The sequence below is a fragment of the Schistocerca americana genome, chromosome 3, assembly GCF_021461395.2.
Source record: "Schistocerca americana isolate TAMUIC-IGC-003095 chromosome 3, iqSchAmer2.1, whole genome shotgun sequence".
NCBI lineage: Eukaryota > Metazoa > Arthropoda > Insecta > Orthoptera > Acrididae > Schistocerca > Schistocerca americana.
The window spans coordinates 973,889,152-973,909,471 of NC_060121.1; positions in this window are offsets into that span (position 1 = coordinate 973,889,152).

The following is a 20,320-nucleotide window of genomic DNA, read 5'->3' on the forward strand; positions in this document are numbered from 1 at the left end:
AAGGACAAACACACACACCCATGCCCGAGGGAGGACTCGAACCTCCGCCGGGACCAGCCGCACAGTCCATGACCGCATCGCCTCAGACCGCTCGGCTAATCCCGCGCGGTGAAGATATAATTCAATTATCATAAACAACATGTATAATAAATAACAGTAGATTAGTCCCCATAGTGGTGAAGGAGTTGCTGTATTAACCTGTAGTGTTAGAAATTAAATCTGCAGAATTGTCAGTTGTTAATAGTTGGAATTATGACCTACTAATGTATTTGGGTAGTAGGTTAACATGTTTGACTATAAAGATTGAATAAATAATTTAAAAAAATCGATATCTTTTACACTGTCGATACTCATGCATCGTTATTATAGTGTCGATGTATCGATGACAGCTATGTTTTGAAAAAAATCTCGCTTGAGGAAACGCAGTTTTATTCTTTTTCGCCTATACGTATTTCGGTGAAGTATCATCACCAGTTGGCTGACTTCATTTTCTCTGAAAATTATTGCAAGCAGTTACCTCATGAGCCCGCGCAAATAGTAAACGATTGTGAAAACACACTTGACCTCTTAGCAACAAATAATTCTGAGTTAATTACGAACATCAAAACCGATTCAGAGTTGTCTTAGCGAGACTGCATATTGTAATCCACAATTCCTTGAAAAATATACCTATTCAAAGAAGCAAATAAAAATTCACTTGACGCCTTCCTAAGAGAATCTCCACCCATTCCAAATTAACAATATAAGTGTACCATAGATCAGATGTGGCTTAAATTCAAAGAAACTCTATCGGCAGCAATTGAGAGATTTATACCAAATAAATTAACAAACGACGGAGCTGATCCTCCTTGGTACATAAAACGGGTCAGAACACTGTTACAGAAACAACGAATCAAACATGTCAAATTTAAACAGACGCAAAATCCCCAAGATTGGCGACCCTTTACAGAAGCTCGAAATTTAGCGCGGACTTCAATGTGAGATGCTTATAACAGTTTCCACAACGAAACTTTGTCTCGAAACCTGGCAGGAAATCCGAAGACATTCTGGTCATATGTGAAGCATGTTAGCGGCAAGAAATAATCAATGCCTTCTCTGCGCGATAGCAATGGAGATACTATCGAAGACAGTCCTGCCAAAGCAGAGTTATTAAACTCAACCTTCCGAATTGCCTTCACAAAAAGAAGACGAAGTAAATATTCCAGAACTTGAATCGATAACAGCTGTCAACGTCAGTAACGTAGAAGAAAATATCCTCTGAGTAGTGAAGCAACTTAAATCACTTAATAAAAGCAAGTCTTCTGGTCCAGAGTGTATACCAATTAGGATCCTTTCGGAGTATGCTGATGCATTAGCTCCGTACTTAACAATCATATACAACCGTTCCCTCGACGAAAGATCCGTACCCCACGACTGGAAAGTTGCACAGGTCACACCAATATTCAAGAAAGGTAGTAGGAGTAACCCACTAAATTACAGGGCCATACTGTTAACGTCGATATGCGGCAGGATTTTAGAACATATATTGTGTTCGAACATTATGAATTACCTCGAAGAAAACGGTTTATTGACACACAGTCAACATGGGTTTAGAAAATATCGTTCCTGTGAACACAACTAACTCTTTATTCACATGATGTGTTGAGTGCTGTTGACAAGGGATTTCAGATCGATTCCGCATTTCTGGATTTCCGGAAGGCTTTTAACACTGTGCACACAAGCGGCTCGTAGTGAAGTTGCGTGCTTATGGAATATCGTCTCAGTTATGTGACTGGATTTGTGATTTCCTGTCAGAGGGGTCACAGTTCGTAGTAACTGACGGAAACTCAAAGAGTACAACAGAAGTGATTTCTCGCGTTCCCCAAGTTAGTGTTATAGGCCCTTTGCTGTTCCTTATCTATATAAACGATTTGGGAGACAATCCGAGCAGCCGTCTTCCGTTGTTTGTTGGTGACGCTGTCGTTTATCGACTAATAAACTCATCAGAAGATCAAAACAAACTGCAAAACGATTTAGAAAAGATATCTGAATGGTGCGAAAAGTGGCAGTTGACCCTAAATAGCGAAAAGTGTGAGGTCATCCACATGAGTGCCAAAAGGAACTCAAACTTCGGTTACACGGTAAATCAGTCTAATCTAAAAGCCGTAAATTCAACTAAATCCCTAGGTATTACAATTACGAACAACTTAAATTGGAAGGAACACACAGAAAATGTTGTGGAGGAGATTAACCAGAGACTGCGTTTTATTGGCAGGACACTTGGAAAATATAACAGACCTATTAAGGAGACTGCCTACATTATACTTGTCCGTCCGCTTTTAAAATACTGCTGCGCGGTGTGCGATCCTTACCATGTAGGACTGACGGAGTACATCGAAAAAGTTCAAAGAAAGGAAGCACGTTTTGTATTATCGCGAAATATGGGAGTGTGTGCCACAGAAATGATACAGGATTTGGGCTAGACATCGTTAAAAGAAAGTCGTTTTTCGTTGCGACGGAATCTTCTCACGAAATTCCCATCACCAACTTTCTCCTCGAAATGCGAAAATATTTTGTTGACACCGACCTACATAGGGAGGAACGATTACGAGTATAAAATAAGGGAAATCAGATCTCGTACAGAAAGATATAGGTGTTCATTCTTTCCGCGCGCTATACGAGATTCGAATAATAGACATTTATGAAGGTTGTTCAAATGGTTCAAATGGCTCAAATGGCTCTGAGCACTATGGGACTTAAATTCTAAGGTCATCAGTCCCCTGGAACTTAGAACTACTTAAACCTAACTAACCTAAGGACAACACACACATCCATGCCCGAGGCAGGATTCGAACCTGCGACCGTAGCGGTAGCGCGGCTCCTGACTGTAGCGCCTAGAACCGCTAGGCCACTTCGGCCGGCGAAGGTTGCTCGATGAACCCTCTTTCAGGCACTTAAATGTAATTTGCACAGTATTGATGTAGATGTAGATTCTCTTAATATCACAGTCATCTTCATATAATTGTGTCATGTGGAGTACAGTTGATATTCTGGTGTAGTTTGTTATCTGCAAATTGTGTGGTTTTCACGTTGTCATGACAATATGGTACTCACGAACACAAAATGTATCAAAGATTTCAAAATATTCTACTGAATACAGTTTTCATGACGTAACGACAACGCGGAAACTACAAAAATCTCACATGAGAAACTGTTGCAAAAGTGCAAAGAGTACTCTAGACGACAGGCAAATGCATGATCATCAGTATGTGCTATAAATAAAATAAAATGAACCCACTTACGATGGTGGAACTTCAACGAAACATACATGGGTGAGGAAGAAGAAAATTATTTGCTTAAAGCAGAATCATTTTCCAAAATATATTTAGCTGAAAGGTGACATGTACGAAAAGTGAGCTAGTATCTCAAGAAGAATGTCGACAAAACCGATGCATTTTCCTCACATATATTGAGCTTTTTAATATTTTGTTTACACTTTTACTGGGTTCAAATGGTTCAAATGGCTCTCCGCACTATGGGACTTAAATTCTGAGGTCATCAGTCCCCTGGAACTTAGAACTACTTAAACCTAACTAACCTAAGGACAACACACACATCCATGCCCGAGGCAAGATTCGAACCTGCGACCGTAGCGGTAGGGGGGTCCAGACTGTAGCGCCTAGAACCGCACGGCCACTACGGCCGGCTTTAACTGGGTGTTGGATGTAAATATACACTGTGCTTTTTCATATCGTGTGTGGAAATCTGCCATCAGACATTTCTTTTATGCCAGTATACTTCACTTCTTTAAATCTCAATATATTCGCATAAATGACGTACCTATCACTGACGCAGGCGTCAACTCGGCGTTCTGTAGAAAGAAAAAAAAAAGCCTCAACTTACTCAATGAGAGTGCCGGCCGCGGTGGCCGAGCGGTTCTAGGCGCTTCAGTCCGGAACCGCACGACTGCTTCTGTCGCGGGTTCGAATCCTGCCTCGGGCACGGATGTGTGTGATGTCCTTAGGTTAGTTAGGTTTAAGTAGTTCTACGTTCTAGGTGAGTGATGGCCTCAGATGTTAAGTCCCATACTGCTCAGAGACATTTGAACCATTTTTTTTTTTTTACCTAATGAGTGCAAGTATTTAAATCGATACCATTTCTGAGTACCGTTCGTTTGAGGCAAAATACTATGTAGATCATGGAAACAAATTAATAGTGCTTATTTGGCAACACTATTTCAACACGAAAGAAATATTCTCTCTGTGATATCTATACATATTACTACATTACAATCCCCTCTTACGTTATTTTCCCTGATAAACGAAAGTCATTCACCTGACAGAGTCTGTAATATCATGTTTCGTATACATCAGTGCTAACTAACGATACCGCTGTCTTTCTACTCATAGACATTTAAAGATGTAGAGGTCTACGTCACAGCAATACCTAAGAATATACCGACAGTTGTGTGACAATCTTTGCATCTGTTGGCTTCACGGCATACAGTATGTTTTCCGTTTGTTGTTTTGTTTGTTAGTCTTTGCACTGATCGGCAATGAAACGGCGACGAAGAATCCGGAACCCAATGCAGCCGTGAACTGGGTGTCACACCACGGTTGAAAATGTATCAGGCAAAAAAGAATTATTGAGGCCAAACAGCGATGAGCAATAAACTAAAAAAGGGATATCGGAAGGGATTTCCCATTTCAAAGTTTGTTACCTGGCGCCAGTCACTCGAGCATAGCTGCTCAGCCTCCAATCCGCAACCGAGGAACCACCGAGGCTCGTAACAGGCGGAGGGAAGAAAGATTTCAGCGTTACATTACGTTCGCGGAACTTTCGGGAGGCGAACCTAGTTACTCGTGCGGTAATGACCTCGTCGGCGACGAAACGTTAAACCCAGCCACAAAAGGGAGACCCCCCCCCCCCCTCCAGACACGACCGGAGCGGTGTCGCGGTTTGTCGAGACGGTAGTGTAGCGTCACCCGAGACACGGCTCGCGTATCGCTTTCACCCGAATTCCTGCTGCCTGGCTGGCCGTCACAGCCGCATTTTTGAGGTCGTACGCGCGACATTGCTGGCCAGTTTGCAACGCCGGTATTGCATATCCTCCTATTTCCATCTATTGTACTATTATTTTTTTCCTTGTTTTGTTACCTCAAGATATGACATTTCTGTCTCTTTATATATTGTAATTGTTTTACTGTTTGTATATATATATTTATGCACTTATGTCGATGTATAATTGGTTTGTTTCGTAAATATTATTTGTATTTTTACGCTGGGTCTTGCCTAGGGAAAACTGCTATCGAACGATTACATCGATAGGTCGTGTGAAGAATCAAAGTGTGTAGGATCTTTGGTAGTGTTAACTCTGCCGCGTGGAGCGCGGGCAGGGTGAGCCCGGCTGGAGTAGCAAGTGGAGCAGGTGTTGTGTGACGCTCCCGCGAGTTGCCGCGCTTTCGGGGTGGGCAGCATGTAATTGCGCTCGACTTGCTATGATAGTTTCTGACACGGTGTCGCGGACGGGAAACATTAGCTGGCGCACATCAAGAGCCCGTTTCGCCTGGTGACCGTGTCGAGAAGAAGGCGCGCCAACATCCAGCTTCTGCAACAGCGACGGCCGACAATGAGTGACTGTCGCCACCTCCTCGATCGACGACTTCAAACCTTCAATCAAGCAACAAGGAAGACTAAAAGCACGTAAAGTTCCAGAACTGTATGGCAGACCTCAGCTTTTCAAACTGTTCCATTTGTCTCGCAAAATTACAGCAACTTAGCATGAACTTTTGTTGCTCATTGTCCCAATTGCATTACCAAGCAGGGTCCCTTCCTTTTCCGAAATGAACCCGAGTGTCGTTGAAATTCAAACGCCAGCATCATTCAATTTCACTGCCTTAATTTCAAAGTTCAGTTAAAGTATTCATTGCTGGCTACAATATTTAGATTACACAAGCACAAATTAAGAGTGCGAGTTTTGTTACCATATTTTAGCTTACCTGTGACTGCAGCTCAGCTTGGTACGTACTAAATTTTACTATTGTTAATTGTTCAGAATCATTTAATTCAAGTTCAAAGCTAAATCTCTTGTTTCTAAATTGCGTAGATTCAAGTAGCTTTTGAAATGATTGTTGAGGTAGTCCAAGACTAACCGTACTTTACCGAATTTCGATGTGCTTAAGAAAGAAAGCTTCTTATTAATTTCAGTCACTAAACTAACTTTCAGTTTTCCAGTTTTATTAATTCTTTTGCTAAATTAAGTCAGAGTGCAGCGAAAGTTATTACTTCTGACAAACTTTCAGTTTTCACACTACACGTGTCAACCTTCAGTTGCCACGCTTCTAGTGCTAATTATATGTGCAATTACCTTTCTTTTTCAGTTACTATAGTAATTGTCCTTAGGACTGGCGACCGTAATTTCCCCCAAGTCTCAAATATCTAATTACCGCTAGTTAATTGTTAACGTAACGGCCGCACATTTACTTTCTTTATTAACTTTACCCCTTTTCAAAATTAATTTCCACCAGTTTCATTTGCATTTTTCCTTTCATTTAGATGTAACCCTTTCCTCCCTCTTTACCGACAGATTAACTTCGGTGACGATTGCTTCTCTCAAATTTCCATTAGGTACACGCGGTTTAATTTTTCACTGTCATTAAGGTCGACAAGTGAGGGGGAGGTTACAAGTTGACGTACACTGTTCCTAATTTCCATGTCCTGTGCTGGAGCAGTGAACTGCTGATTTGCAATATGACAATATAAATCCATGTTTAAGTTATATATTAGCGTTATATCTTAGGAGTCTCTGAGGCGTCGTAAATAAGTAAGTAAATGTTCTGTCGAAAACAACGCCGCCACCCCTCCCCTCATATTTAGTGGTAACATGGCCCAGTGGATAGCATTAGCCTGTAGAATGTTTTTAGCAAAACAGATCGCTTCTTCAGTATTCTCAAAAAGCATATAAAAAACAGAACATAGATCAAGCATGGAAACAGGAAGAAGACGTACTGAACTGTGAAGAAAGAAGCAAAATAGAACGCTCCAAGCTCAAAATGTGCAACTTCAATCGCATTGCAAAGCTGCTCTGTGTAGCCATGGTACTGGACTGCTAAGTGGAGGATCCGTGTTCTCATCTCCCTCGTGCCCAATTTTTTTTTTTTCGCCTCCTCAAACTATACACTGGTTATAGAGTATGGACTCATGTGGTGAGAATATACGGGGTGTTCAAAAAGTCACTCCGCAGTGTCGTATGATTGTTAGCCGCGCGCGCCGTATGCCGCAGTGAATATACCGAAATGAAACTCAGTGAAAGACAAGTTATTAATTTATTGAATATTCATTTTTACTTACAAATTCTCACATTAAATGTTGAAAGTGTCCTCCCTGTTGTCGAATGCACAAGTCTAATCACGTTTCCAAACACAAGCTGTAACATTTCTTCTGTAACAGAAGCAGTGAAAGAGGATGTTGCAGTTTTCAATTCATCTATGGATTTTGTACGATTTTTATGGACAGTTGCTTTCGCTGCATCCCAGAAGAAAAAGCCAGGTGGTGTTAGGTATCGTGGAGGCGAAAGGCCCTGTGAAATTATGAGATCACCAAAAACGTAAGAAAGCAGTGACATTGAAACGCGAGCTGTATGATGGGTTGTACCATATTGTTGAAAACAACCGTTCACTATTTCACTTAACACAAGTTCTCCTATGAATGGGTACAGAATATCCCTGCAGTATCGTTGTGAGTTTATTGTTTCGTTGAAAAATATGGGACCCACAATCCGAGCGTCTAGAAATTTCAATCCAGACCCCTATTTTCACAGAATGAAGTGGTCCCTCATGAATACGCAATGGATTTGCAGTACTCCACATACGAGAATTTTGCGATTTCATGTACCCGGATAAATGAAACCACGCCTCGTCAGAGAAAAACGTTTCATTAGGAATATCCTATTTTGCTGAACGAAATTTTTGAACCATTGACAATAATGCAGTCTCTTGCCATGATCAGTATTTTTCAGTTCTTCCACCACTGTCACTTGTGTATGGGAAAAGTTCTAATTTTTTCCTTACAGCTGTGTGGGCCGTTCCAACAGTAACATCGATTTCCTGGACGAGTTTTCTTACTGACTTGTTCGGACTCTGGACATTTTATCGGAAATATCGAGTAGTTTATCCTCAGACAAAACCCTAGGACCACCACGTCTCGGTGCATCTGTCACTGAACCCGTACTTAGAAATTTATTAATCAAATCTCGCACCGTATCGCGATGTGGGACTGTTGTCTCCGGGAAAACTGAATTAAATGTTTGACGAACTGAAACTGTGTATTTACCGCCAGCTTTGAACACTCGTTCGACTAAAAACACAAGTTCTTCAATGGTTAGCATTTTATAACAGTGACAAAAACGAAACAGGTTGGGTTGTTTGGGGAAGGAGACCAGACAGCGAGGTCATCGGTCTCATCGGATTAGGGAAGGACGGGGAAGGAAGTCGGCCGTGCCCTTTCAGAGGAACCATCCCGGCATTTGCCTGGAGCGATTTAGGGAAATCACGGAAAACCTAAATCAGGATGGCCGGACGCGGGATTGAACCGTCGTCCTCCCGAATGCGAGTCCAGTGTGCTACCACTGCGCCACCTCGCGACAAAAACGAAACAAAGGAACTAAAACGTTCACATCAACACTTATCGACACAGACCAACGATACTACTGACGCTGGCTGAGATAAACGAAACAGTGGAATGTTGGGAGAGTCCACTTGAAGGGAAGTAACCCAGGTAGGCGAACAATCATACGGCACGCGCGCCTATCAATCATACGGCACTGCAAAGAGACTTTTTGAACACCCCGTATTACAATCACAGGAATATGTGAAGAATAATGAGAGCAGGCGAGATGCCTCATAGACTTCTCACAGCCGGCCGAAGTGGCCGTGCGGTTAAAGGCGCTGCAGTCTGGAACCGCAAGACCGCTACGGTCGCAGGTTCGAATCCTGCCTCGGGCATGGATGTTTGTGATGTCCTTAGGTTAGTTAGGTTTAACTAGTTCTAAGTTCTAGGGGACTAATGACCTCAGCAGTTGAGTCCCATAGTGCTCAGAGCCATTTGAACCATTTGAACTTCTCACAGAAATGAAAAAAACAAATAAACCGATGCGAATGTGTTGCAATAGAGTAATTCAAGGGTCAAAACTCCCAAAATGGAAAGAGGAGTCATAACATGTGACACTTGTGTAAAACAAATAGGAAATATATATATATATATGTATGGGGGCACGAGGAAGGTTTGAACGCGGAACTCCTCCTTCGGAGATCAACACAGTGAACACGCAACGCAACCAATACGACGCGGATGTCCAATTACGCTCGACGTAAAACATCTTGAACTTAGACCGTTCACTGTTTCAATTTTGCTTCTTATTTCACAGTTCAGTACACCTCCTTCCTGTTTTCATGCCTGATATGCATTCAGTATTTTTACGGGCTGTCCACTGGACCATCTTATCACTAAATCTGTGGGTGCTGCGATGGGAAAGTTCCAGTCTGAAGCTTTGCGTCACCGAATGAGGCAGATCTCGATGGTTCCGAATGCCAAAACGATGACTGAGAAGCTGCCAAAGCAATGATGTGGCTTTTTGTGCCAATCCGCAGACAGTTTCGGACGTGATGGACAGCTTCTACAAGGTTCTCCTTTATACGATGGCCATAGACTGAAGTAAAACCAGGAATTAAATTTACACTGCAGAGGTAACCGCAATTAAAGAAGCAGCTGAGTTTGATATCGAAAAAGGGGCAAAACACTATCTTGCAGGCTCTACAGCTGCTTTGCAGAGAATCGTAAGCTGTTGGGTTGAGTTGGGTTGATTTGGGAGAAGACACCAAATAGCGAGGTCATCGGTCTCATCGGATGGAGAGCGAAGTCTGCCGTACCCAATCAGAGGAACCATCCCGGCATTTGCCTGAAGCGATTTAGGGAAATCACGGAAAACCTAAATCAGGATGGCCGGACGCGGGATTGAACCGTCGTCCTCGCGAATGCGAGTGCAGTGTGCTAACCACTACGCCACATCGCTCGTTCGTAAGCTGTATTTTCGGGGTTATAGAGTTCGTAATGGCAAGCAAGAAAGAAAATGGGATTGTTAATCTAATCTCGTTAAAGGGGCACTCACGCATCGGTACAATGAACTGGTGGTGTATGGACTTGCAAAAGACGATATCAAAGAAGAAAAACCGCTACTTATAGAGCATACGTGCGACGACTTCCTCCACGTTTCAAGAAAAGAAGAATCAGCAGTGGCAAACATCGCAGCGGAAAAGGGGTTTAATTACTCGCCAGTACATCACACAATACCAGCAAAACTGTGATATAGCCGGAAGGATCCTCCAAGGAGACGTGCGACTTGAATTATCTGAAAAAGGTATGGGCATGTTTGCACACTTGTTTCCCTGCCCACCCCTACAGGATCGGAGTGATAGACTCTCCCACATGTAGTTAACATCCAGAAGCCGACGGAGGTCTAGACCACTTCACACTCGCTGCACACCAAAATAACATATTGGAAAAATTCGTATAAATGTGGATTACCTCAGCAGCAAATATTAGAAACCTAATGAATCACAACAAACTGTAAATTAACAATTTAATAGAATGTTACCTGCAATACGCGGACATAAAACTGACGTATCAAGCACTAACGTTTGCGAGAATTATTTTTTTTAACAGAACATCTGCAGTCGAGTTGCATGGTGAGACTGAAAATATCCACTTCAGTTGTCACTTTGTTTTATTGTAAACACGACGGATTTCGGGAAAATTGTATTTCCATCTTCAGGTGTACAAATTTAGTAGTCACCTCTGAGGTGGTCGTATGCCGTAGACACCAGACTGCAGTGTGGAACGGAGAGACATGACGCTGTATTACGATAAAACAGTCACAGTTGTTGCGAATAGTTTCTGTCTCACTATACGTGTATAAAATAACTACATTTACCTGCCTTCACTAACCTTAAAATGTACTTGTAAACAATCTGATAGTTTCCAGGGAAAAGTAAATTAAATTAAAAAGGAAGCTCACTTCCAATTATATTTCCCTGTATTTTCTGCATTTACTTAGTCTTTATTTATTAAACATACTGATCTAGAATATATCTGATGTTGCGAATAGATAAAGCCACAAAAGCAATTACTAGCTGAGACGGAACGAAAGTCGGCAATTGTATCTATGGGCAGTGGTAGAGCCTCTACCAGGTAGTCTGCAGACCAGAAGTGGGAGTGTGTTTGCGAAAGAATTTCTTTTGTCCTTCTGCAAACGTGTGTTCCGGAACGTAGAGAGATAGCGAAAAATATTGAAAATCTTTATTTTCCTTCCGTATTAGTGGAATGGGGGATGTGATGACAATGATTTTGTATGTAGCGTGAGGTTTAGGTTAAGTCGAAAGACGATAATTGGTTGTGGCATAACAAGGTCGACAAACGTATCATACTAAGGACGTTGGCTACATCTCCTGAAAAGTTCAAGTATTGATTCGTGAGACAAATGCAGAAGGTATGAACGAATCATATTACTCTGAATTGCAACTTTCGCTTTATATGAAGTGCTACAGATGGATGTTATGGCTAATGTCCTGCAAACACCTGGGGATTATGGTTTTGTGTTATTAGATTCGTATAGTCACGACGACGTGAATGGAATGCATCACGTTCGTTGACTTTGCAAAGTTACAGTCGGACTGCCACCTTCCAACGTAACCTAGATCCCGGGATACGCTACATAGATCTGTCACCATGGTCTACACTCCAAATAAGCGCAATCGCAAGTTCCATTCAGTCCGTGAGCTCTGCACTGAAATTGTGAAGAAATGAGTTACACCCAAAACATATGTGTTAATGAATTTTTTCATCACTTCTGGTATAACAATTCCATATTTCAGTGCTTGAATTTTCTCATTTTGAGAATATTGAAGGAGCGATCTCTTTTACTTGCTAAAAACAGTCAACAGCCTAGATCGCTCAAAATATTTCTTTATTTAAGGCAGCCGGTTTCGACAGATTTTGCAGTCATCTTCAGATCTGTAAAGGACTACAGATACTGCGATTATGTCTCATAACATGGGTTAATACGTAATATTTGAGATAAACGTTTTAGTTTGGTATTATATGGCTCTGAGCACTATGGGACTTAACATCTATGGTCATCAGTCCCCTAGAACTTAGAACTACTTAAACCTAACTAACCTAAGGACATCACACAACACCCAGCCATCACGAGGCAGAGAAAATCCCTGACCCCGCCGGGAATCGAACCTGGGAACCCGGGCGTGGGAAGCGAGAACGCTACCGCACGACCACGAGATGCGGGCGTTTGGTATTATAAAAACGGAAATGGAAGTGTACATTTATATAACTTAAAATATTTTACTGTGAAAGTTTTATGTTGGACCTCACGCCAAGTTTCATGCCCATAAAAAATCACCACATTATAACAGGTCTGTCGTAGCTAAAATACATGACAGCGAAGTCTGCCGAAACCAGCTGTCTTAGATAAAGAAATATTTCATGTGGTCTATTCCATATTTAAGGCTGAAAAGCGAAGAAATTGCATTTCCTCCACTATTATTTGTTTATTACGAAACGATTTCCGGTTCATTAGGTTATCATCACGTAAGACGTTTCTACCGTCCACAAGCAACCGAACCTATAAAGCTGAATACATTGCCAAAACACAGAATCTGTAGGTGTGACTTGTTAGGAGGCGTCAAATCGAGTGATGATCATTCGTTTTTTGTGTCAGATATCTTACAATAATTGACTTAGATTTTCACTCTGCAGCGGAGTGTGCGCTGATATGAAACTTCCTGTCAGATTAAAACTGTGTGCCGGACCGAGACTCGAGCTCGGGACCTTTGCCTTCCGCGGGCAAGTGCACACAGTTTTAATCTGCCAGGAAGTTTCAATAATTAAGTGGCTTGGCATGGTGTAACTGAATAGGGTAAATGATGAGAGTGGGTAAACTGTAATATAGCAAAAGTTGTCATTCAATACAAAATCATGTAGTCTACTGCAGTATGTGCCGTTCTGAAGTAAAAATAACAATAATTCTGCGTCCGTGCGTGTGCGTGTACTGGTGAAGGTGTGGGAGAGGGGGGGGGGGGGGGGGGGGAGTGGGCCGCGCGGAGTATTAGAAGTTAAAGCCTCTCGTTTATGGACACTAACTTACAATTTATCAGTGTATTGTCATTTTTATTGTTATTCTCCTAAGCGTACGGCGATTTAAGAGCGTTTTACACTAGACACGTTTCGCTTTCAATTAGGAAATGGAAACTTTGTTGTAGTTTCAGCCTTCGCGATTTTTCTTTTAGGAAACCATCTTTTTTTCCTTTAGTGCATCTTCGCTCTTTTGGACAAGTGAAGCGCAAAAAATGCAAATACAGAAAAAGTCTAAAAATCGCCTGGTAACAAGAAAGGAAAGAGCTTACTTCAGAGCATGCAAACATGATTAATAAACACCGTACGTAAAGGGTACTCAAAATTCATAAGAAAAATTGTTTATAATCAATAAACAGAAAAATTTGGTAACAACAATTATGAATTATGCTCCCAAAGTCTTAAAATTCCTAACAATATGTAAAACTGTGTTAAGAACTTGGGAGAATGGACGACGAGTAATGCAAAAGAAAAGACAGAAATACAAAACAGAGTACATAAAAAAGAAACAGTATTCTATATGACAAAACACGTATATAAAAAAAATCTTTTTCCTGAAACTCAGAACTAAGATACTGTCAGACAGTGGTAAAGCCTGGAACACATCAGAAGCAAATAGACAAGATTTGTGTACCTTGAAAAAGTGGAAAAACTTGAAACAAGAAGTCTAAGAAAATTATTAATACATAAAAGCAATGGTAATGCTGAATACAAATTAAGATCAAGCAGAGCTGAATTATAAAGCTCAAAACTAACTGATGTAACGAGGAAAAGGAAACTAGAGTTTTATGGACACACATACTGGTCAGATATCGACCACATGGTTCAGTGAAATTGACAAAGACATGAAAAACACTGGCATTACAATGTACATAGCAGGTAACAAATGGCTCTGAGGACTGTGGGACTTAACATCTGAGGTCATCAATCCCCTAGAACTTAGAACTACTTAAACCTAACTAACCTAAGGACAGCACACACATCCATGCCTGAGGCAGGATTCGAACCTGCGACCGTAGCGAGCAGGTAACAGAATGCGATTTAGAGAAGCAACAGTAAAGTAGGCTTTCAGAGGGGGGGTCGACAGAAGCGTCCGATCCCATGTGTCGGCTTTGACCCGTGACGTCAGGGTGTTGTCGTGTGTGACGTTATGACGGCGCGGAGTTTGGTTTGAGTGTGGCTGTCTCCAGTTCTGTTTTATCTTATTTTATTTACTGTTCTGATCTGTTCGTTCTATCTCGTGAGATTTTTTTTAAATTTAAAAACACTTATTACTTATTTTAATTATCTGTTTCCTCCCATTTCTGTTTTAGTTTATTATATTTATCTTTCTGATCTGTTCGTTCTATCCCGTGAGTTTTTTTTTAAAGACAAAAAACACTAATCAGCTACTGAAGCATCTTTATCTTCTATGGGTTGCAGCGGTTACGACCCCTGGGGAGGTGGGTGGGTATTCATGCATGGCTGTCTTCACTTACACGCTGTAGCTACGCAAGGCGTCTAAATTTGTTTATATTTAGTTTGCCCCCCACCCAAAACACCCCATTTCCCGCGCTTGTCCCGTTAGTGTCATTAGGCTTCTTGTGGAAAGTGTGTGTGTGTGTTTTTGTTTACGCCATATTTGTGACGTCATGGATCAAAGCAGACGGGCGGGATCGGACGCTTCCTTATTTCCAGTCTGTGAACAAAAATTAAACAGAGGAGCAAAACCAAAGCTGATTTGTCGTACGCCAACAGAGTTATTCGAATAAATAAGTTACGTATACTTTAGCTACTGTGCACGACGGTTGTCTAATGAAATATATTATTTACACGCTCAACTTATTTCGTTTTATAGTTGCTCCACGCTAAGCCACCAACTACTGTAAAGTATTTCGATGGAGTGTGATACTGAACACGCCCCCCTTCCCCGCCACCCCCTTTTAAAATCTTGGTTGTGGTGACAGCTGATTTGTAGTGTATGAGGTCTGCGTTATGCTGAAAGGTGATGATCTCGCTCTGAGCTGGCGAAACGAAGGAACGTGAAATCAAAATAAACATTGCGGTAACAGACTGACCTGCAGCGTAGCCCAATACCTACGTTGGTGCCATATTTAAACGCACTTGCTATATTTAAGGTACTTTTCGCTGTAAAAACTGCAAGGAAAACCCAGAAAACGTATATTAGATAATAAACAAGTTTCTCACCAGTATTGTGTGTATATTATGAATATGTATTACACATAAACTACGAAAAATGCAGAAACGGCGGGGGGGGGGGGGGGGGGGGGGGGCGGACGAGGGCTGTACCACGTAAGTTTTATCACACATGTTTCATACATAATCCACGAAATCCCATGACCAAAGATTCAATGTGGCGGTAATATCTTTTTCAATGTTTGGTTTCTTGAACACTAGGGTGGGTTGTTGACGCTAGTCATTTATCCACTGATGATGAACTTATAAGACGAAAATCGCTTCGTGATAAACATTAGTTGAGTAACATATAGTATGTTTATTTTTCAGTCACGTCTCAAACTTTACTGCTTGTAGATCGATAACCCAGAATGTTCATCACATAGCCATTTCACCGAAAGATCAATAAATTATCGACAAGAGTTACAGTGTTATTGTTTTCAACGTTCTCTCTCTCTCTCTCTCTCTCTCTCTCTCTCTCTCTCAGACGTACACACTAACTGTTCACGCACCGCGAACTGCTCCTTGCGTACTCACCGGACCGTGATCGTGGGGAGTGCGCACGAGTTACGACTCCACATGGTCGTCGTCCACCCCAGCGGCTCGCCGGCCTCAAACTGCCCTTCCCCGAGCGGCGGCCGCGCCGCCTAAACAAACTCCGCCACCACAGACCGCTTGCAATCCGCCGGAGTCAGCAGGGCCGAACTGTTAAGCCAGGCCGGGATCCGGACTCGGCTTTATCACTTGTGCAAACCCCGCGCGCATTCCCGGATACTCGCTCGTCGTCGGCAAATATCGAGCCCGTATCTCGGTGGCGAATGTAAGATATCTACCCCTAGTGCTCGCTAGTCAAACTAGACAAGACAGACGCGTGTAAATTCAAAGTTCTACGTTTCCATTACCTGCTCGACGATCTGTATTACCAAAAAAACTAAAGCGGTGACACATTCTTGATTGCAGGTTGCCTACCTAACGGCTTCCAGGGGCAATAAGTTCTTGATTTTCAGTATTTCACATGATTATTGACCGATTCTAAAAATTTAAAATGCTCTCATAATCTACTCATTAAGAGCCATAACCTTACGTTAAAGGTTTAACACAATAAGTCAAGTATTGAAGTTGCAAATTGTGTATATACTGGCTGATCAAAAAGTCAGTATAAATTTGAAAACTGAATACATCACGGAATAATGCCGATAGAGAGGTACAAATTGACACACATGCTTGGAATGACATGAGGTTTTATTAGAACCAAAAAAATACAAAAGTTCAAAAAATGTCCGACTGATGGCGCTTCATCTGATCAGAATAGCAATAATTAACATAACAAAGCAAGACGAAGCAAAGATGATGTTCTTTACTGGAAATGCTCAATATGTCCACCATCATTCCTCAACAATAGATGTAGTCGAGGAATAATGTTGTGAACAGCACTGTAAAGCATGTCCGGAGTTATAGTGAGGCATTGGCGTCGGATGTTGTCTTTCAGCATCCCTAGAGATGTCGGTCGATCACGATACACTTGCGACTTCAGGTAACCCCAAAGCCAAAAATCGCACGGACTGAGGTCTGGGGACCTGGGAGGCCAAGCATGACGAAAGTGGCGGCTGAGCACACGATCATCACCAAACGACGCGCGCAAGAGATCTTTCACGCGTCTAACAATTTTTTTTTTACCCTTATAAAACCCCATGTCTTCCCAAGCATGTGTGTCAATTTTTACCTCCCTATCTATATCTAAGTAGAGAGGATATAAAATGTAGACTGGCAATGGCAACGAAATCGTTTCTGAAGAAGAGAAATTTGTTAACATCGAGTATAGATTGAAGTGTCAGGAAGTCGTTTCTGAAAGTATTTGTATCGAGTGTATGGAAGTGAAACATGGACGATAACCAGATTGGACAAGAAGAGAATAGAAGCTTTCGAAATGTGCTGCTACAGAAGAATGCTGAAGATAAGGTGGGTAGATCACGTAACTAATGAGGAGGTATTGAATAGGATTGGGGAGAAGAGACGTTTGTGGCACAACTTGACTAGAAGAAGGGATCGGTTGGTGGGACATGTTTTGAGGCATCAAGGGATCACAAATTTAGCATTGGAGGGCAGCGTGGAGGGTAAAAATCGTAGAGGGAGACCAAGAGATGAATACACTAAGCAGATTCAGAAGGATGTAGGTTGCAGTAGGTACTGGGAGATGAAGAAGCTTGCACAGGATAGAGTAGCATGGAGAGCTGCATCAAACCAGTCTCAGGACTGAAGACCACAACAACAACAACATCTACACTCCTGAAAATTGAAATAAGAACACCGGGAATTCATTGTCCCAGGAAGGGGAAACTTTATTGACACATTCCTGGGGTCAGATACATCACATGATCACACTGACAGAACCACAGGCACATAGACACAGGCAACAGAGCATGCACAATGTCGGCACTAGTACAATGTATATCCACCTTTCGCAGCAATGCAGGCTGCTATTCTCCCATGGAGACGATCGTAGAGATGCTGGATGTAGTCCTGTGGAACGGCTTGCCATGCCATTTCCGCCTGGCGCCTCAGTTGGACCAGCGTTCGTGCTGGACGTGCAGACCGCGTGAGACGACGCTTCATCCAGTCCCAAACATGCTCAATGGGGGACAGATCCGGAGATCTTGCTGGCCAGGGTAGTTGACTTACACCTTCTAGAGCACGATGGGTGGCACGGGATACATGCGGATGTGCATTGTCCTGTTGGAACAGCAAGTTCCCTTGCCGGTCTAGGAATGGTAGAACGATGGGTTCGATGACGGTTTGGATGTACCGTGCACTATTCAGTGTCCCCTCGACGATCACCAGTGGTGTACGGCCAGTGTAGGAGATCGCTCCCCACACCATGATGCCGGGTGTTGGCCCTGTGTGCCTCGGTCATATGCAGTTCTGATTGTGGCGCTCACCTGCACGGCGCCAAACACGCATACGACCATCATTGGCACCAAGGCAGAAGCGACTCTCATCGCTGAAGACGACACGTCTCCATTCGTCCCTCCACTCACGCCTGTCGCGACACCACTGGAGGCGGGCTGCACGATGTTGGGGCGTGAGCGGAAGACGGCCTAACGGTGTGCGGGACCGTAGCCCAGCTTCATGGAGACGGTTGCGAATGGTCCTCGCCGATACCCCAGGAGCAACAGTGTCCCTAATTTGCTGGGAAGTGGCGGTGCGGTCCCCTACGGCACTGCGTAGGATCCTACGGTCTTGGCGTGCATCCGTGCGTCGCTGCGGTCCGGTCCCAGGTCGACGGGCACGTGCACCTTCCGCCGACCACTGGCGACAACATCGATGTACTGTGGAGACCTCACGCCCCACGTGTTGAGCAATTCGGCGGTACGTCCACCCGGCCTCCCGCATGCCCACTATACGCCCTCGCTCAAAGTCCGTCAACTGCACATACGGTTCACGTCCACGCTGTCGCGGCATGCTACCAGTGTTAAAGACTGCGATGGAGCTCCGTATGCCACGGCAAACTGGCTGACACTGACGGCGGCGGTGCACAAATGCTGCGCAGCTAGCGCCATTCGACGGCCAACACCGCGGTTCCTGGTGTGTCCGCTGTGCCGTGCGTGTGATCATTGCTTGTACAGCCCTCTCGCAGTGTCCGGAGCAAGTATGGTGGGTCTGACACACCGGTGTCAATGTGTTCTTTTTTCCATTTCCAGGAGTGTATATTATTCCGTGGTTTATTAAGTTTTCAAATTTATACTGACTTTTTGATCACCTGGTATTTAGCTGTAGCTTAACCCAAGGCGCGCAAATTTCCCCGACTGTACTCATCCGATAGCAACGGCCTTGCCGCAGTGGCTACACCGGTTCCCGTGAGATCGCTGAAGTTAAGTGCTGTCGGGCATGGTCGGCACTGGGATGGGTGACCATCCAGGCCGCCATGCGCTGTTGCCATTTTTCGGGGTGCACTCAGCCTCGTGATGCCAATTGAGGAGCTACTCGACCGAATAGTAGCGGCTTCGGTCAAGAATACCATCATAACGACCGGGAGAGCGGTGTGCTGACCCCACGCCCCTCTCATCCACATCCTCCCCTGAGGATGACACGGCGGTCGGATGGTCCCGGTACGCCACTCGTGGCCTGTAGACGGAGTGGTTTATATTCATCCGACATTTGAGAATGAGAACACTTAGCGCCTTGTAACAAACTTCACACACAATTTCAAACCTCTTCGAAACTTTTCCTTGTTCACACCACACACAAAAGAATGTAACGAAAACGTTTATGGCTTACTACGTTCTCACTGTTCATGGAGTAATACGTCAGCGTCCAACATATTGTTTTAATTTATTACTTTTTGACAACGAATTCTAACGGCAACGCATTTTTCAGACGGTATCGCTATGTAATACTAAACGTACCTGCCAAAGTATAGGGTGTACATAAAGTCCGGGAACACTTTCTATTGGCCGGCTGGAGTGGCCGTGCGGATCTAGGCGCTACAGTCTGGAACCGAGCGACCGCTACGGTCGCAGGTTCGAATCCTGCCTCGGGCATGGATGTGTGTGATGTCCTTAGGTTAGTTAGGTTTAATTAGTTCTAAGTTCTAGGTGACTGATGACCTCAAAAGTTAAGTTGCATAGTGCTCAGAGCCATTTGAACCATTTAGACACTTTCTATTATTTATTTCACAAGAACTATACATTGTACAGATGTCATACATATTGCATTTTGTAATATTTCTGGCTTAGTCAGCCATCATATTAGGCTCCAAGAAGCTGTTCCCAGAGCAGTGGAGATGCAAGAAGAATATAGATGACGAAATGTGCCATGAGGTACCTGTGATAGATGTTAGATTCGTTACTATTCCCGTGAGAAAGACCTCCTGCATAATGCTACTGCTCTGTGATTGGCTGCTGTGTTCGGAGCAGGGGCGCCAAAACGTTAAAGTATAGTTATTATTATTAGTTGAACTACTCATTGG